This window comes from Ictalurus furcatus, chromosome 4 (assembly GCF_023375685.1).
Source record: "Ictalurus furcatus strain D&B chromosome 4, Billie_1.0, whole genome shotgun sequence".
Classification (NCBI taxonomy): Eukaryota; Metazoa; Chordata; class Actinopteri; order Siluriformes; family Ictaluridae; genus Ictalurus; species Ictalurus furcatus.
In genome coordinates, this window is record NC_071258.1 from 7999867 (window position 1) to 8020554 (window position 20688).

The following is a 20688-nucleotide window of genomic DNA, read 5'->3' on the forward strand; positions in this document are numbered from 1 at the left end:
TTTGGCCTTAAACCATGGATGTCATTTATTATTCATGTTTCTATAGAGAGGGGGGGGGGGTTTGTACAGTTTATGAGTTTATGAGTTGTACAGTTAGGAGTTGTTACTCAGCAGTCATATGGCAGGAATGTACCAGTGATGACTAAGACTTTAATGAGTAGTCATGCACAGTTATTCACACACCAGTTCATTAGAGATGCATGGCCAACCACACAATGCTGTGATGTAATGGCACCACTTAGATCAACATGCCTTACTGCACAACTGTAGGGAAGAAACTACTATAATTAACGTTAGGTATTTTTTCCCCTGTATGCCCATTATAGATAAGTGAATAGGCAATAAAAACACAAATTCCCAATAAAATCAGAAGAGTTCTTTTGTTGAGATATGGATTCTTTAAAATGCCTGATTTCTAAAAGTTGTGTTTATGTGATTTTGATTTGGAAGAATCAGCAGGAACGTGCTTGAGCTAATGTACAGTAATCCAACAGAAAACAATCGCAAGTAATATTTGCGTTATTTTATAACCGGTTAAGGTTATCTCAGGTGTATTGGCGCATCCACTGAGCCTTTTGGTCCAAATAGGTTCGAGATGGAGTTGACTGTAATGTTAGGCTTAAAGTAGCCATTTTATTCCCATATTAGCACTGGACATACAACATAATGGTAGGTGAATTATAATTTGTGAGTACAACCCATTTTCGAACATTACACCATTATACCTGGGTAACAATTATGTTTAAATTAGTCAGAAAATAACCAGACAGAAACCAACATCCTGACAGCTAAAATTTGAAAGAAAGAATCTATAAAGGTATTATGTGAAGCATGAAACATGACACTGCATGTTGTTGTTGTCAGAAAATAATCAACAATGGCTTGATAGAGTTTGTGTTACAACCTTGAATTGATTATTGTCCTATAACAGCACTTCCCAAATTGTTTTATTTCTCTTGTACAACAAAGCTTGCAATTTTTCACTTATTAATGAATGGCACATTGTACTTTTTATATACTGTTTATAGTTATTTTTAATGTTTTGGAAAATCCATAAGACACGCTAGTTACAGTTATTACTTGCATTGTAGTAGCTATAAACAGTCATTCCCTAACCAGCATCACTCTTTTCTCTCTCTTGGGGTGTACTCACACTAAGCCCAGTTGCCTTGTACTGTGCCCTAGCACGATTGGCCCCCTCTCCCTCCCCCGCTGGCCTGCACCTATGTCATTACGATGCGATTTTTTTGTTTTGAACAAAGCGCTCTTGCATAGCACAATTTCCAGAGTCCATCATTGTAATGTTACTTACGTTGTGGCTTATTTGGAGTCATTTGGGGTGCAGTGACGCATGGTCCTCCAACATGCCTAATAGTGATCCATTATAAACCCAAATATTCTCAAATGGAACAGTCATGTCATTGACGTCATGTTTCGAGTTACAAGTCCAAATGAACCGTGTCTGAGACCATCACTTATGTAGTGAACACACTAGTGAAACGAGCTGGACTTTGGGGGTCAAACATGCTTGGGGATGGTACAGAGTGCCTAGTGTGAGTACACCCTTAATGATAATCAGGAATTTAAAAAAGTAGCTGGTCATGCTACAGAAACCAGAAAGCTAACGGTCCTCTGTCCTGAAGACTTTCCCGTAGCAGAGAACATACTGTTACAATGTTACATGTTACAAACACTAACACTCAAGACTCCTTTTTTATAAATGTTAAATAAACATCTACTTACATAAAACGTCACTATATCAAATATTATACATTTTAAATGTATATTTAATTTAATTGTGGAATAATTTAAAGTACAATCTGACCCTTGCCATGATGTTACCTGACAAGATAGCAGTGTTTCAGGGCATTCAAGACCAAACCATGTGATGTGCGCCAAGTTTGATGTTCATGCTTGAATTTCCCTTTTACCCTGCTAAAAAACTGTGAGGCATTTTGTTTCAGAGTTTGGATTGAGGGTTGATTGCGTTCTAAAAGAAGCTCTATGTTTTGTTTGATTGTGTTTGAATAATTAACGATTTGCATTTGATTTGCATCACTCCCTTTTTTTTCCCCCGACGACTTTCGACTGTGCGGTCATCTTTACATTGCAAATAATCTCTAACTCGTGTCCAATAGCTCAGATTTGGTTTGTTTACCTGGTGTCACCATGTGGTTATTCTCATAATGTGCTGGCACAGAGACTTGATGGTGTGTGTGTCAGTAACAATGTGGTAATAAGTATGATAAGAGTGATCCAGCAATTTGGGGGCAGCCAAGGCGATGATCGGAATGCATCTTTATCAGCTTATGTCCGGCGAGTCATGACCAGAGCTGTGGTGTTTGGATCCCAGCCTCTTGGCATTGTTACCATAATCCTGACTTAAGCTCAAGCTGCTTGCTCTTTCTCCTGATCAACTTGGTGCTGGGGTTGTGTGTTGGACGTGTTGTCTGAGATGAACATCCCAGGTTGCCTCTTTATAGTGAATGGGAACTCATGTGCTCACTGCCTCAGATATATCATGCCATTCCTGTTGGTCATGTAGGCTTTCCCAGAACTGTCTACTTATAGTGAATTTATAACAGTAATTTTCAGTAGCAGGAAATGCCCTGTTTTCATGTTGCCCATTGCATCAACATACACTTCCTATTTCTCTCAATTCAGCCAATTTAAAAAGTAAAATTGACCTGTTGTTGGTGCCTTAGTCCTCTATCCCATGCATGGACACTCATAGTGTGGTATGAACAGCACACCTAGCACACTGAAGGTGATGTTGGTGTGTAGTGACCTCCAGGGTAGTAAGGGACATTCATGTATGACAGGTCTCTTGGAGGATTTCAGTCTGGCTCACAGAGCTGTTTGAACATCCAAATGTCCTGCCTCATCAGCACACAGCCGTTATCAATCACACGCACACAGTACATGACTACAACAGGGAGGAAAAACACTGTAGGTATATGTCCTTGTCACTGCTTGCTGACAGCTATTGAAAGTGTCAGGGGAGCTGACGCGACAGATCGCAAAATTCAGATGGTATAAATGCAGTTCTTCTCCATGTATTAGGTCTGTCAAACACACAACTGTGTGCAAGTTTTATTACAGTAAAAATTCTACTTTATTACACCACACTAACCATGTTTTTATCCTATCCTAATAGTTAACCAAATATTAATATTTGCAGAAAGCACATTCCTAGAAGATATATGGCATTTTCGGTCTTGGTCAATGCTCAACATCAGATCTGCAAACAAAGTGCCTTGGAGATGGAGAAGGTTAAATACTGATGCCACCAAAGTTCTTCCAAATTATGGGAATGCTCTAACATATATTTATATCTCACTGAAAACTGCATCAGTTCTTAGCTCATTAGATAGGATGTGTTCACGTTTAGTATAGCTTATTCACTCTTCTCTAGAGCAGGTGCAGAAGAAGAGTATGTGATCATGTGGTATCTGGACCAGCTGAGTGATGTGCTATACTCTTGATCTCTCTTGGCCAGGCCATTAGCGTGATGCCATTCCAAAATGTGACTGTGGGTCATGACTCACTAGCTCTCCCATGTGATACCCCCCCACACTGCTGTGTGTTTCTAGATGCTATTGAGAGGTGGGGTTCAGTTCCCCCAGGTTCGCTTTGCCTTCTTGATTAATCTATGCAGGCACTCTTTATTTTTTTATCCCATCACTAATTTCTGTAGAATTAATTGCTGCACTGGAGATACAGGAACTTCAGAATGACCTCATGTATGGAAACGGTTTGCTGGACCGTTTGAGGAATGCCATATACCGTCTGTGGTCTATCGTCCGCTTTAACGTATGACACTAACATCTAAATATGCCATAAGCTGTGACTAATTGCAGTGTAACAGGTCATTTCTGCTCTCAGTTGTTAGCATGAGTCATTGGGTTAGCTACTTCACTCTACAGGGTCGTACAGCTGAGACAGCAGGGTTCACATCATTACGTAAAATCAGCGTATCACATATTTCACAGTCCCATAAAGTCTGCATAGCACCATCTGCGAGGATCTCTGAGGAACACGAGAACACAATGCGGTTTTCGACCCATTCTTTGATTACACACTGCCTTTACGGCTGCTCTGGGATGTGTGAAATACAGGCTAACTGCAAGGCATTGAGTAATGTCAGTGAGAGTTTGTGTGAGAGCCGTGTCACAGAGATAATGGTAATGATAAAGGCTACACATTGATTTCATGTGTGGGTTTTGGAAAAGGAAAAAAAAAACCAAGCATGCATTCATGTTTACTTTTTGTGTTCTTGTCGAAAAGCACGCTCACTGAATGACCGAATCAAACATGAAATCCACTTTAGTCAGTTTGAGTTGCATGTTCTGAAATCTGAAAAAGAAATACCTTTTTTTTTTTTTTTTTTTTTTTTGCTGTTGAGACTGCTGAAAACCTTTTCTGCTCATCAGATATGCCCGGAAATTGGATTTGAATCGCTGTCTAAACATCTTTTACTCTTGATTATATGTTACCTTTGTAGTAGATCCTGCATAGTAAGCATTTCAGTCCACTTTTCCTCATGTCAAACCATTCTCTGCTGACTGAGGCTTGATTAATGTAGTGTCTCTGTCATCTTGCATTACTAACCAATCTCACAATAAGAATACAATGTGTTGATTAAAATGATAGTCTCGTGTATGCTAAACGGCTGCAAATATCCCTTTTATAGTGTTGGAAAATTACAGGAGGGCAGGATGGTGCTACAGCAGGTACTGTTCACAGGTCCAGAGAACGTTTTGCGACATTAAGCGAACTTCACAATATTCAGAGGAGATTGCGATTTTTCAAAATTACAGCAGATTTTCCACAGATTTGGGCCAAGACGCGCCATGTGACATTCAGCCAAAGCCCTCCTCGAATCATGTGCCTCGAACGTGAGTACAGATAAATGGTCTCATTTACCAACAAACATCAATGTGAAATTCATGCAATTGCAATTTCACCAATTAGTAGTTTTCCGCAAAAAAGTACAAAAAACCCGTAAGTTACATCATAATCTTTTGTTTAACAAGCTGCAACAAAATCAACCATTTTTGGCCGCAACAGACACACAAATCCTCCGGGATGCTCTGGTTTCCAATCTCCCAAAAACATGCCAGTAGATGGATTGACTATGCTACATTGCCCCTATATCCGAACATGTGTGTGTGCACATGGTGCCCTGCAATTGACTGGCATCCTGTCCAGGGAGTATTACTGCATTTCACCCAGTGTTCCCGTCATAGACTTTGGAATACCGCAACCCTGATCAGGAAAAAAAACGCTTACTGAAGATGCATGAATGAAAGTAGGCGTTCAGATGCCATTTATTTTAAGTTTAAAGAACACTGAATGTGATTTGCTTATTGGGCAGCTGATATAATTAAAGCTCAGGATGAGCTCTGAATACTCTAGTTCTCAGTAACTCAATTAGAAGCAATTAGGCTGAAATCTCGTCTTGACAGCTGTCCTCATCATTCGCTAGCAGCTCCTGAGTGATCTTCAGGCTCGCTCTCAAACCAGCTAAACAATTCCTACACTTCATCCTGTAGATACTTCAGGTCATGATGTCTTACTGGCACACACAGCTACCATCTGCTGTTTCCTCTTAGTTCTTATGCCACATTCAAGCGGTCAGTGTGTGTGTGTGTGTGTGTGTGTGTGTGTGTGTGTGTGTGTGTGTGTGTGTGTGTGTGTTCCCTGTTGATGGCATGGTGGAGGGCGTGAAGGTTATTGACGGCACCATCTGTGGCCACTCTCACTCTCTAGTGTTTGATAGACTAAGCTGAGCTCCTGACTGGCCTTTCAGCGCATGCTGAGCTTTTCACCCCAGCCTATTAACACTGCTTCCCTTCCCCACATACCATCCCCACCCCGGACAATGAGGGCCAGTGATGTAGCATGATTGCAGGACACCGACACCAGCTATTGTCTTCAGGCACAAATGGTAATGCTGTTGGATTTAGTTAAAGGAAATGTTTGGCCAAGATTTCAATTTAAACATTTTCCCCAGAATGCCTTGACAAGCCAAGACAACTTCATCAAGTTTGCTCCTGTAGTTTGACACTGTAGCTAGGTTGATGCAGCTAACAAGTAGTTTATCATCAATATAGCATTGTGCAAACTGTATACCTAAATCCTCATATACTTGGCTCAGTATTACCAATTCGGTTAAAACCAAATGCCATGAGTTCAAATCCCAGCACTGCCAAGCTGTCACTGCTGGGCCCTTGATCAAGGCCCTTAAACCCTCAAGTACTCAGTTGTGTAAATGTAAGTTGCTTTGGATAATGGTGCCTGCCAAATTCTGTAAATGTAATATAACTATCTGCAATACTGTTATTTATGTTTAATTCCACTATCCAGGAGAGGATGAGATCCCTTTCAAATCTGCTTCCTCTCTAGGTTTCTTCCTCAAGTTGTCTCAGGGAGTTTCTTACCACTATCACCTCTAGGTTTCTGTAAAGCTGCTTTGTAAAATGTCCGTTGTTAAAAGTGCTAAAATGAATTTAAATTGACTCTAAGCTCTAAATGCAGAGTAATTTGGTTTACCCCCCACCTCTGAAAAACATGTTGGTAGGTGGATTGGCTACTCTAAAATTTCCCTAGGTATGAAAGTGTGTGTGTGTGTGTGTGTGTGTGTGTGTGTGTGTGTGTGTGTGTGTGTGTGTGATGTCCTGTGAAAGACTGTCCAGGATTTATTCCTGTGTTGTTTCTATGATAATTAATTTGGCTGAAATTTGAGTTCACCCCTAAAAGAAACGAGTATGGTTTCCACACATTTACCTTAAACTTGTCAGCATGAACTGTACTATGTATTGTATGACATTTATTTTTAAGCATTAACTTGTTACCCTGTTACACATTATACTGCCAGTCTTATAAGTAAGCTTGTGAGGAAAAGCGCATCATCAGACCCTCCGTTTGAAATTAGAACGGATTCAGTCAGTCGCACTATAATCACTTGACATTTACAAGACTGTACTCGCTGTTTGATATAAATAAGCTGTCAGCTTTGATAATACTGATGTGCTGATTTGTGCTTGAGTGTGAGCAGCGAGAAGCAGTGAGGAGTCAAGACAACACAGAATAGTTGCTTCATTAGGTTTTGTAAACATGCTCTCGCCCCTCTCCCAGCTGTGTTCACGATAAGCAGGTTGTGCTGATCGTTGAGTGTATGTTTCCTAGGCAACCTGTGCTGATTACCCACGGTTGTTTAGAAACAGATGAGAAGCAACCAGAGGTTGCTCGACACTGCACCTGCACTGTTTCTCGTCCACAGGCGTTCGATCAACACACGAGTGCAAGGTTTTCTACTAATATGCCATTCTTTTACTGATATAGCAACTCTTGCACTCAAAAGTGCTACTTTTGAAACCTGGCACAAGCTTTAGGTGCCCTCAGTTCTAAAATGCAATTATTAGTTATTAGTATAGTATTATGAGGTCATATATACAATGCACGGTGATTCAATTTGCACATATGGTAATTTTTTTAATGGGAAAGTTCAGGAAAACTGACTCATGTTGCCTAGTGATTATTAAAACCTTCACCAAGCATCGTAATAACATTTCTTCTCTGGAAGCCAGTCAAGCCTACTATGAGACACAGGGGTAGAGTGCATTATAAGAGCTTTATTTGATCTTTGAAGCCAGACGATGCCTTTTTGTAGATTTATTTCTTCATGACTCGTATTTCCTCTGCTTTCTGTTGTGTTTCTTTTCATAGAAACCTTTACATTTTTTGTTTATTTAGGAAAGGACAACCAGGGGAAATTGTATTAGTTTTTTTTTGTCAGTCCTGCTATTCTTTTCCTAACTTGGGTTAAAATGTAGCAGAAAGCTAGAATGAGAACTGAGCTGAAATATCGATAGGAGTCTGAATAACTGGAAAGTTTTGGGTATTTGTGCAGTGGTTAGGTCTGTTTGCCAAGAAGCATAGATTATCCTGCACTGCCTAGTCCAGACTATGATTCGCCATCAAACCCTGCTCTAATGATGGAGAGGAGGTTAATCTTCATCCCCAGTCACCTTTGACCCTCATCCCTTCCTCCTACCTTGACCTTTTGAACCTTAAAGGGGGCAGGGTGCGTAGGTCCTGTATAATTAATAGCCATGGGGACATCCTTTCAAGACTACCTTTAGAGGACGCCTGGGGCCAATGCATTGAGTGGGAGGGGGAGCTGATCTTTACAACCGAGTGGTCATTGAGATGGCAGCGAAATGCCTTTTCCAATCTTTGACTGTTTTAAGCTTGACTGGTTATCACTGGAGTCAAAGGCTTGGCTTCACATTTTATTTATTTTAGCCATTCAATGCAGACTAGCAGGAGATCTCCCAGGGTTCCTGCCTTTGCCCCCCGGCCCTTGGATCTGCTTTCTGAGGTGACGTGGATGAGTGTTTGCCATGAGTTCTGACCACAATAAAGCCTCCTTTTGTGGTTTGAGGTGAAAGCTACAGTCTTTGGGTGAACCATGCTGCACCCACGCCTCAGGGCAAAACTGTAGCTGGGTTTGGTTTCAGCCATAACTATGTGGGACTCTCCCATATAAAAGCCCATTTGGAGATACAGATCTGTTCCCCCATGCTCATATCCTCAGCCTCCAGCAGTTCAACATATGGAGCTTTTTTTGGAGTCTTTCTTTTGTATAATGAATGGTTTGCATTTTTGTGGCTATTGGATGTGCAGTTCTTGTATGGGCCATTTCTGCATGTGGATGTTGTTAGATGAGAGAAGTTGTCGGTTAACCAGCATTCACATAATTTTCATATTGGAGATACATCATTATAGTTCATGCCCTGTGCGCCTCCATCCCATCGCCTGCTCTGAGCCTATTTAGGCCTCTAGGGTTTGTCATTATAAGAAATCCAAGAACATTTTAAAAGCTGACAACCCACAGGGACGTACAACATAATCATATTTTAAATCTTGTGAGCTTAACACTCTTATTACATCATCTGTCGATTTTCCATATTCTATAGTCATCTGAATCCTGGCATATGCTGTTCCATGCATGCTTTTAATTTTTCCTGTACATTTGTAACGAGTAGCACTTGATACCTATGGAAACTAGGCAGTGCGCTGGAACGGAAAGTAATTTGTTAAAATGTCCACAGGGTCTCATGAGGATAAAACTGTTCCAATTGAACTTCCTCGTTTTCTAGGAAGCAGCTCAAAATTTAGACAGACGGCAATTTTGACTCACTTTAATGTACTAGCACCCCAATTGGCCAGTCTACTGAGTCACCAGTCCATTTCCAGTCCATTTCAGTTTGACTTTATTTTGTATCCAGACCTCAATGCAGAACCCATGAATACTATAAAGGAGTGTAGTGAGACTACTATTCTATAATGCAGTACAGGAAGTGGTCTTAAATCCTTATTTTGGCCTTAACATTTGCCCCCACCCATGAATATCGCCTTGGGCTTTGACAGCTGGGTCAGTGGAAGTCCTGCAGTCATTCATATGTATTATTCATCCCTTACACTGAGTTCTATAAGTACCAGATATGTCTTTCTCTTGTGCATTCAGGAAAAACATCCCCAGAGACATGACGTTACCAAACGACTTTCTTTATTTTTTTGCTGATTTTGCCGTGAAACTTGACACAAAAAGGTGTTTAGGTGATCTGTTGTACCTGCTGCATTCTCTTCACTTTTATCACCTCATATCTTTTCCAGGTTAGACATTTACTTTCTAAAAGGGTCCCAGAAGGCCTGGCTTATTTTCGTAATGGCTTTGCGGAGCTATAACGACAATACCACTTTGAACTGTTATTCAAGGATGGCAGCAAGCACTGAAAATAGACTGTACTTGACACTGTGTTCTGTGCCCAAGTGTTTTGCTCTTATTCAGAACCCGAACGCAGCGACACTCAGTTTAACTGGAGAAGAGGCTCTTCAGTGAGAGAGAGTAGAACAGCTCAGGCTTTGATGCAAGGTTAAGCTAGTCAAACTCTACCAGTATAACCAGATCCTTTTATCGGCACACATCAGAGAAGTGCTGCCTCCTTGGGTGCTTGTCTAAATGATTGTGGTTAATAATGTGCCAATGTGATGATGAATGGTTAACTGGCCTGACAGCACAAGTGTGTAACCACAATGCAAAAGGGCCAGAGAGGATGGATAGCTGGATGGATATGTGTTGATCTTAATTGCCGTTGATGCCCAGTCACGATTCCCAGGGTGTTATAACAAGATATATATACAAATAAAATGCAAGATGTATAAATACAAGATGACCTCTTTCTGTTCCAGCTATAACCCATTTCCAAAACATTTGTCGTATGTGCTAACATGTGCAAACCTGACAGGCTTTTAAGTGTAAAATCCTTATAATTGTCACAGTTATCCGTTAACTAAAATGAGGTAAGCTGACAGGTTTTCTGTGAGGATTTGAAGTCATTCATAAACTTTTATAATCTTCAAGAGTATAAGCCAAGAGTAACCAGTTAGCTAAAACAAGCTAGCCTGACCGATTTCTGTGAGAATTTCAGGTCATTTATCAAAGTTTATAATCTGAATGTTTAATTGTAACCAGCTAGCTAAAATGAGCTAATCTAACAGGATTTCGACATTACGAAGCCTGTTGATTACGATGTTATGAAGACTGTTTCTGTAACACATCCTTTGTTGTGTCTCTTGCAGCTTTGTTTTTTTTTACTTGTTATACTGTATGTTTAGATAGAGTGCTGCAATCAAGTTTAGTGGCTTACCATACACTAAGCTTATTTCATTGAGTTAATAAACTTTATTTGATCATTGGTAAGGCAGGTAGGGCAGGTTTATAAAAGTTTGACATTTTGCACAATATACTATATTTACTTGCACACAATAAATTATGGCTCTGTTTCTGACAGATTCCATTGCAAGATTCCATTCCATTGTTTGATGCTAGACTTCTGGGGAAAAAAAGTAGCAAAAGAACAAAAAAAAAAAGCCCTAAGAAGTTTGAAAACCACACCCACAGAATTTAAGCATTTACGTATTATGTTTTTTGTTTTTTTTGTTTTTTTAACTACGAAGGTAGAAACGAATTCAAACTCCCAACTGATTTCACTCCTTTCTTATTTATAGCGATCAGTAAACCTCCCACCATTACCTGGTTTGATTATGAGGCCTGATTTTCAGTAGGGATGACCTGTGTGTTTGTGTGATAGAAAAGCTAAAAGATTTTGATAACATGAAATGAATTAAGCCCCACCCCCAGTATGGGCTGATGTCACATCTAAGGCCAACCACAAATGCTAGTAATGGAACATTTAATATAGTTTGAAATCAGAAATGATCAAAATAGAACATAATTCAGTTTAAAATCATGCTTTTGTTACATTTTTCATTTTACATTTTTACATTTTTCAAAAAGCTATGTGAATGCATAGATGTGTGTATGTATGTGTATATATAAAAATATGTATGTATATGTGTATATGTATATACGTATGTGTATATGTATATATAATGTATATATAATATACATACATACACACACACACACAAAAGTTATTAATACATATACTACAATTGTACTCACAAATCTATTTGAGCACTGCAGCCTATATGCCTATATGTTTTAGGACAAAGGTCCGTTATTCTGTCAAAACTGGAGCCTCATAATTGTTCCAAGAAGTCTGTGGGAAAGAGGGACAAAGACAACAGAGGCTGTAAATATGCCCTGAGGTGACAGTCCCTCAAAATAAAGCGATGTGGGTTTTCTGTCACTTACAATATATTGCTTTCCACTATAATTACCTGGGAATACGGCCGCTCTGAGGCCTGGCCTTGGCCTGTGCAGATCTTTGATTGGCGGGATTGAGGAGGTGGGGTTATATTAACCCATCCATGGTCTTTGTCCTGTTTCATGTACTTCTGTCTGTGGTTTCAGATTCCATCTGTGAATTCGACACCACCATGGGGGAGAGCATACTCAGTGGGTTTGAAGAGGGAGATGTATCTCAGTAGTCCTGGGAATGGTTTGACACTAGTTTAAACTTTTTGAAAAGATTAGTTGCCCGATAACATGCATAAAAATCTGTCCATCAACGCTCCTGTTTATGTCTTGCTTCTCTGTGAAACTTGCAGGTGTAGCTTTTTCTTCCCTGACTCCTCCAACAGATACAAATAGTCATCGTCACAGATGGAGAAGCCACACTTTCCCTCTGCTGGCTTCCTGTTAGCTATAACTGAAAATAATTGATGTGTTGGAAAGTGTAATGAATCTGCCTAATGGTGCTTTCACATATGAAGTGTTCTGTTTGAATTGAACCCTTGATTTGACTCAACTGCAAGAAGTGAACCAAGCATGTCGTGTATTATGGGTTTTGCAGATGCTAACTGCTAAAGTGACATTTGGACAAACAAACAAAAAATGGAAATAAACATTGGATTCGATACACAAACATTTTTAACTAGTTACTTAGCTAATTATCTAATCATTTATCCAAGTTCTTCGTGTTTGAGTGTATTGATTTCTACTCACACTTGGCAAATGCTTTGTTTACTTTTTTCCCTCACTGTATTTCTGAACGATGAATGAATGGAAGTGTTTTGAGAACTTTTTCCTCTCTACACACCCATCACCGAATGCTTGTTTGATTTTTTGGTTTAATTATGTGCAGTGTGAAACCTGACCAAATATCAAACAAACCAGATATATTGATTTCCCTCTTAATCTATCTCGGTCACAAAAATAGGATTTACAATAGGATTTTAAAATAGGTTACTCTTTACAGGATTTGATTTAAAAAGTACTGACAAACACCTCAGCTTTGAAGGGGGGCATGCTCGTTTAAGGGTTAGCACATTTGCCTCGCACCTCCAGGGTCAGGGTTCGATTCCCACCTCTGCCATGCATGTGTGGAGCTTGCATGTTCTTCTCGTGTTTCGGGGGTTTCCTTAGGGTACTCTGGTTTTCTCCCCCAGTCCAAAGACATGTGTTGTAGGCTGATTGGTATTTCCAAATTGAACATAGTGTGTGAAATTTATTTGTGAATGTGCCCTGCGATGGGTTGGCACCGCGTTCAGGGTGTCCCCCGCCTTGTGCCCTGAGTTTCCTGTGTAGGATAAGCGGTATTGGAAGTGGATGGAATTTATTTTAGTCCTGCATGTTCATTTATAGATGGGGGTGGGTAACACCCGGGGGGGATACCGGTATCATCATTGGTGCTTTTCCCTCTTTCCCCCACGTTTATAAATTGCTTATGAATGCCCGTGCGGCCGTGCGCATTTCACTTTTGCTTTTGAATTGGCGGCAATTTGGGGGCGGCAATTGCTTGAATAGTGGTTCATTATTATTCTTAATGAATGTGTTAAATGAAATCTGACTCCTGCTGATCTGTGCTGCGACTCTGACTCATTCGGCTCATGCTGAATTGAGCAGATGTGTTCAGTTTTTAATTGCAGCGTCCGTTCTCTAACTGAACTAAACGATTTTTATTACTATAAAAAAGCAAAATGACAGTGGGGGCGGTGCCACGGTGGGCAAGTGATTTAATCGGTGTGCAGCGGAACACCGTGTAACACCGACTATTGTAGCAAGCCTATTTTGAATGTATTTATGGTACTACCCAAATTGCTGCTGTAACAAGATAAACTTGCTTAAAAAGTGGTATGAAGTTTAGAAGGAAGTATAATCAAGAGAACACTTTGGCCCAAGGATAGGTATAAGTCTTGGTAAATTAATCTGTTAAATGGGCAGAAAAACTTCCCTAAAATCAACGAAAGAGTACCAAGGTTTAAAAGATCAAGTGAGAGATTGATTCTGTTTATTGCAGTGTGTACATGTGTCCATCTGTAAACTGCCTGTGGCTTATCTTCCAGCTGCTCCTTTGAGATAAGAAGTTCATTCACATTTACTTCAACTCTTTCCCACAAGCTCAGCACTTTACAAACTTTACCAGTAAAATAAGGTGAAGCGTCTTCTGTGTCTTGGCGTTGGAATATCATTTGATTTTGGGTTTGAAGTGGTGAAGGAAATCTAATTTTCTTTAATATAAAAGGACTACTGGCATGCACAGACATGATCTAAAGTTGACTGCTGTTGTGTTCACCAAACCTACAGGTTCCTCTACTGGGACAAAAGCAGCACATGGGAAATCAACATCTTTTCTTCAATGTCTCTGATCCTAATCATTGTTTAAAACAATTCAATTTAAAAATCATGCTGATTCTCATCTGCCTTCCATACTAAGTTATCTTTTTGGCTGCTGTCCCCTTTTTAATCATGCAACCATTCCCCACATCTTTATCCCCGTGAGACAGGAATGACTTCTCTCATCTTACCTTTATGTAATGTCTCTTTATTACTCCTGAATCCCTCTCCCTCAGGCTAACATAGCTGGCAGATACTCTTGCACTGTGGTATGGGGCTGGAATATAAATGATGTCCTGGGTTTCGCCGTATCCTGTTCAAAGAGGGATTTTTTTTTGTGCACATGATCCAGAAAGGGGTGAAGAATGCAGAGATGAGAAATACACCTCAGGAGGGAAATGGATTGTTTTTGGGGAGACTGTCTACTGTAAATGTCCATCTGAACTGGCTAATGGCTTTCATGTGGTCACAAAGAATTTATGTTTCCCCTTGAAGTCTGTAACGATGTAGTAAAGGGTGCGGTTTGAGCTCTTTTTGGCCCACATGTTGTCCTACTGTGAACATACTTGGGGTAAATAGCTGTAGTATGTGACTGCTACCTTGCTTTTGTATTTTGCCTTGATGTTTAGATTTACCACAACATGCTACTGGTCTTTGGCTATTGGTATAATAATATACCAATGAAATAAAGTCTACAAGTGTATGGAAAGCAGCTGGTAACAAAAAGAAATTATGTTACTGTTTTTTTAACTGTTGTGATGGGTGCATTTTGCTGGGTTATAGCTATACTTTAAAATCAATTTTTAAATAAGACCTTCAACTCTTCAGTTCTACACTTTCATTGTATCTTTCTTTCTTTAAACTGTCTGCCAAATGAATAAATACGCATGTAAGAAAAGACATTTTAATAAGTTAATAATATGACATTAGCAGTCAAATGCAAGTCATACCCAAGGCTCTACTGTGGGACTTTAATTCAATTAGATATATAATAAAGGAAGTTTTGAAACATTTGTGTTCATTTATGTTTAAGAATAATACAGGCTTATCACAAATTCAAACCATTCAAACCATGCACACCTATATTTAACAAAGATATATTTTTGATAAACCTGTGTTTTGTTAGCAATTGTTTGATCTCCATGAGAGCAGAATATTTTTGTGAATTTTTAACAAAAAAAAAATATATATATTTACCATGGGTGCCAATATTAGTGGAAGGCACTGTAGCTAGCTATAGGAAACTTGCCAGATGAAAACCTTTTAAATGCTGTAAGAATGTACTAGTGCCAGATTGCATTAAAAATATAAAACATGCAGTCTGGCAATTACAGAAGCTACTGAGGTTTCATAAGTAGTAACAGTATCTTATTTTTGCATTATTTTACCTTTTTGAATCATTGTTTGCCTCAGCCCTGAATATTCCATTGCCTGACAGGAGGATATGATATGCTTGAAGTACGCATTCTGCACTATGAGTAAAATTACTGCAGTGATTTGTCAAGATGTTTGTCAAACATCTGCTTCCTCTGGCAAACACATCTTTGCTATCCAAATGCAAAAACCCTGCCAGATATGATGATTAAACTGAAAGTTCGGGTAATATTACGCAACACACAGTGTCCTCTGTAATGACCAGTGAGCTTCAGTGCAGGAAGATGTTGTTGAGGACCAGAGCTGCTGAATTAGAGGGTTGTGGGAATCTGGAAAAAGCTCAATAGTATTAAAATCCAATTAGCATAATGGCTGGATATTTTGTTGCTTATTTCTCATGCTCAGTTGCTGGGAGTAAAACCATGCATAATGTCTATGAAATTGTTATTTTCTGGATTTATGTTTTGTTGTTTGCTTCCGCCATTCTTTGGTTGACTGACTTGTGTGTGTGTGTGTGTATCGATTCTGTTTCGATCGACAGTTTTGTTGTGTTTAGTTCTATTCTGTCTAGCTAAATTTCCATGGTCTTTTTGCAAGTAACTCAAGCAGTAACTTTTCTGTTCTCAGCTCATTTCCAATAAAAAAATAGCCATTTAAAAAAAAAAAAAAAAGGCTTTGTGTAATGACTCCACTACCCACAGCAGCTTGCTGTCTCATAAGTTTAGCTTTGATTGTAAAAATAAAAGTCATGCTCGATACACCGTCAAGACTTTCCTGTCAAGACCCAACAACTTTCCCTCATTACCTGATGCAGATAACAAAAACATAACAGTGAGAGTGGCACATGATAAATGGTGCTACATTTCATATATTGACACACGTTTATCCACGAGCTAAGCTTGATTAAACTGAGAACAAAATATGGAAATTTTACAGAGAAATTACTTTCCAATTGCCTACATTTGCAAACATTTCAGATCCATAATTCTTTACAAATCATTTGGATGGAAACCTTTCTACCGATGTCAAACTGCTTGGCCCCATGGCACCAAAACAGCTCCAAACCACAGCACACTTACAACCTTATTTCTTAGTTTGGATGAGGTCATTATGTTTAAAATACAGTGTTTTGACTTACTAATTTAAGCTAGAAAGTGCTATTTTTGACTAAACAGTTTACAGAACTAGTTGTAGTCTAGACTTTTGTACAGTAGCTGAGCGACAGTAGACTGATGAAGCCAAACACTTTAGAGACTTTTTCTGATTTCCTTAGACATCTTCTTTGATCAAAGCATGGCAGGAATTCACAAAATTGTGTTGTGAATACCAGACTTTAATTTTTATTTTTTTTAAATTAGCCAGAGTCTTCACTATTAAAGTAGATCAGGACCACCCAAATCGCCTCCTGCGTGTTATCTCCAGGCTTTTCTTATCCTCTTGACTAAACAGATAATCCTTGAAGTGTACATAAATTTAACTGACAAAGTCATTTAGTGTTTGATCATTTTGTTCAATAATTATAATGTAGAAAATCTATATAATTATAGAATTTTATGCTTTATATGTTATACTGCAGATATTAATATCTGATCATGTTTTAGGTCAAATTTATACAGAATTTGAATTACAAAATTAAGGGATTCAAATCTTTCCAGGATCTCTGTATGCTGTCTATATAGATGTACTACAAGTGTGTGACTTGTTACATGTCTGGCTGAAAACACTGAATGTTGCAGTGCATCTAATATATGATTAGACTTGTGGTTCAGTCTGTCAAAAGTTACCCTGTGAAAAGCTACTAAACTGTGTGCTCAGATTTTTCTGAGCTTCATTGAGCCTATTATTCATAATGTGGCAGTTTTTCTCACAATTAGTTCATGTCTTTTTGTAGTGTGAACGTTAAGGGCTGTTGGTTTGTGTTGAGCCAGGCACTGGTGGTTCAGTGACTATCAGAGCATGTCCATGAAGGCCTGGACAGCAGGGGGACAAAGAGCAAGAAACTGCTGATCCACTGTCAATCCACAACCGTGTGCTTTGGAGCCTTCAGTGATCCAGATGAAGGGGATTGAACACTTTTCAGTTTGTTCTGGGTTAGGACATGATGGTTTTTGTTGATCAAGACAGATAATTTTAGTAGGGCGCACGGTGGCTTAGTGATTAACATGTTTGTCTCGCAATTCTGGGGGTTGGGGGCTCAGTCTCCCGTCTGTTCTCCCCGTGCTTCAGGGGTTTTCTCCACCAGTCCAAAGACATGTTTTATAGGTTGATTGGCATCTCTAAATTGTCTGTGGTGTGTGAACGTATATGCGATTGTGCCCTGTGATGGGTTGGCACCCCATTCAGAGTGTCCCCCAGCCTTGTGCCCCGAGTTCCCTGGGATAGGCTCCAGGCTCCCTGTGAACCTGTCTAGGATAAACGGTATGGAAAATAAATGGAATTTATTTTAGTCCTGCATGTTCATTTTTAGAGAAAAATAGACATGGAATGTAGTTTAAGAAGGGGATGGAGGAGAAAAGGTAAGATATGAGGAGATAAAGAATATTCTTATATACTGTGTACATAGAGATCTGGGAAACATAGTCAGATGTAGCTACTGCTGCATTCTGGAAAACGTCCGAAAATGATGAACGATCTGGGTTTAACTGAAATCTAGTTTTGCTGCCCATAATAAACTTTGAGATCTCTACATTAAGGAAAAAAAGGCGTTTTACCAAAACAATGTAGATGTTTTTATTTAGACTACTTTCTAACCTTGGATTTGCTGTCTGCCTGCAAAGATTGTGGTGTCTATCTTTAACCAACACTGAGGTAAATGCAGTCAGTCAGCCTAAAATGACTAAAACCCTGCTACTTGGGTGTGCATTTCTCATAATTTGATTTGGTTTGAATAGTTACATTGAAATTGTCTTCCTTTTAACTTTTGAAGTTAACCAAATTTTAAAATGCTAGAACTTTTACTTCTGGTTGAGACACATGCTATTTCAGTTCAGGACAATCTGTAGCTTTCAGAAATGTGAACGCCACACATGGAAAATAGAAACTGAAAAAATTTGAGAAATCATATGGGTCCATTCTTTTAGTTATGACTAGTCATGAGACCTTCCCATATATGACTTAAATATGAATAATCCTTTTGTCACTTCCAGAAGAAGATGACCAGGTGTTGATAAGCTGTGGAGATATATTCTGTTGAAAAATATAGCTAACATTTACACACACATACAGGTGTGTGTAAAAAGGCTGTCGTGTGTGTGTGTGGGCAATTCTTTGAAGAGTCTTAGTACTGCACAGGTGTAAGTATATTGGAAAGTAAGTGTGTGTGTGTGTGTGTGTGTGTGTGTGTGTGTGTGTGTGTGTGTGTGGAAGAGCATATAGAATAATAAAACTATGCAGGTGTGTGTCTGAAGGCCCTACTAGTTCTCACCCAGATCCCTCCGGCAATGAACGTTGGGGATTTCTGAAACCATTCCTCACTTCAGACCTGTGCTCTGGAGCTTTGGAGCAGTTAAGTGGAATCATTGAAGTGGTGTGGTTTTGAAGAGCTTCCTTTATGCTGTCCAATTCAGAACATCCTTTTGATCCTCAAGTATGGATGGGTGCATGATTTTAAGAATGGAAGTATATGTTGGGATTTGTTTATGGTGTGTTCTGGATGGCTAAATACTAGGGGAGAAAAAATACCTAATTGCAGGAGATCCATCAGCTATTCACTTACAATATAGTTTACCACATAACATGAGCCCGAATGTCCCACAGGGGAGGAAAGATGTGGGAAAGCAGTCTCATATTGCCGTAACTTGTCTTAGCAGGTTCAGTTCTCGATCTGGCTATAGTTGAGACATGTTCCTGGGGCTGAAATGTGATCTGTAACCCTCTGTTAGCACTGTCCACACTGACATCATCCCCCAAACAAAAGTAAAGTGCACAGTGTTGTCATGAGCAAACAGCACACACAAAAAAGGGTGGTTTTTTTTTTTTTGCTTTTCTTTTTGTTGTGAGGCACATGACCCCTCAATTCTGCAACACATAATTTTTTGAGCAATGTGTAGCGTTTCAGCTGTCTCAAGGCACCTATAAAAATGTATAATGAACTTCTCCTGAATCGATTAATTGAAACCATTTTCAGCAATTTATTGAACACTATCCAGCCTTGTCACAGTGCCTTGTATAACAATTGGGTGGCACAGAGTGGTGAAACAACAATTTAGTTTTATTTGTGAATTATTTACAAATTAAAAAAAAAAATTTTAAGTTGATTTGCATAAATATCAAATCCTGTTGCTGTGAAACTTATTTAGTTTGGTGGTGGTTCAAAGCCAAGAACCTGAATGTGTTAGAAGGGCCCAGTAAAAGCCCAAACGCCTCAGTCTGACACTTGAAAATTGCTGTTCTTCAATGGTTTCCATCCAATCTGACCGAGCTTGGGCAATTTTGCCAAGATGTATAGGCAAACATCAGGATCCAGATGTTTAAAGTGAATAGTGACATATCACAGAAGATATGCAGCTATACTTAGTTATGTAAAGGTGGTTCTAACAAGTATTGGCCCAGGGTGAATACTTATACAAACAACAGATTTCTTCTTTTTTTGGTTTTGTTTAATTAACTATTGTCACCATAAAGCAATATTTTGAACCTTAATATTTTATATATATTGTGTAAATGTAAATGGTAAAAATCACAATGAAGTCCATTTCAGTTACAGGTTATAACACACAGCAAAATGCAGAAAAGGACAGTGGGAATGAAAACTTATGCAAGCACTGTAACTGTCTGCTTTTAAAGTAGCTCACATTTGTCAAAAGTTAAAATTATGCACCGTTTACTATTTTATTATTTGCAAACCAGATCTATTTCTAGATCCTCAACCTAACACCGGATTTCAGATGTTGACAAATGTTAGGTCTGAGTTAGGAGTCAGGCTGACGCTGTGAGTCCAGGTAAAGTCTGGATCCAACAGGCTCTTATTCACTGTACAGCTTTGAGCATGTGCTTCACCGGTTCCAGTGGCATTTCCTCCTGGACACGGTTTGCTATGGAATGCCTACAAACCTGGCTCAGCATAGTAAGAAAAACATGCTCGGTGCAGCAGAACTGTGGTGTGGTAGCTTAATGCCTTAGAAATAGATATTCACTGTCAATAAATAGGTACAGCTGTCAATTTCTTTTAAAAATTGCATTACAATTTTAATTCTTTAAAAATATATAGCATTCAAATTCCA

General features: G+C 39.1%; 1 protein-coding gene across 4 annotated transcripts in view; it reads left to right on the top strand.

Moving 5' to 3' along the window:
- The window catches only part of srgap1a (SLIT-ROBO Rho GTPase activating protein 1a), a 102040-nt gene that overhangs the window by 1717 nt on the left and 79635 nt on the right, over positions 1 to 20688 (top strand). The window lies entirely within an intron of this gene.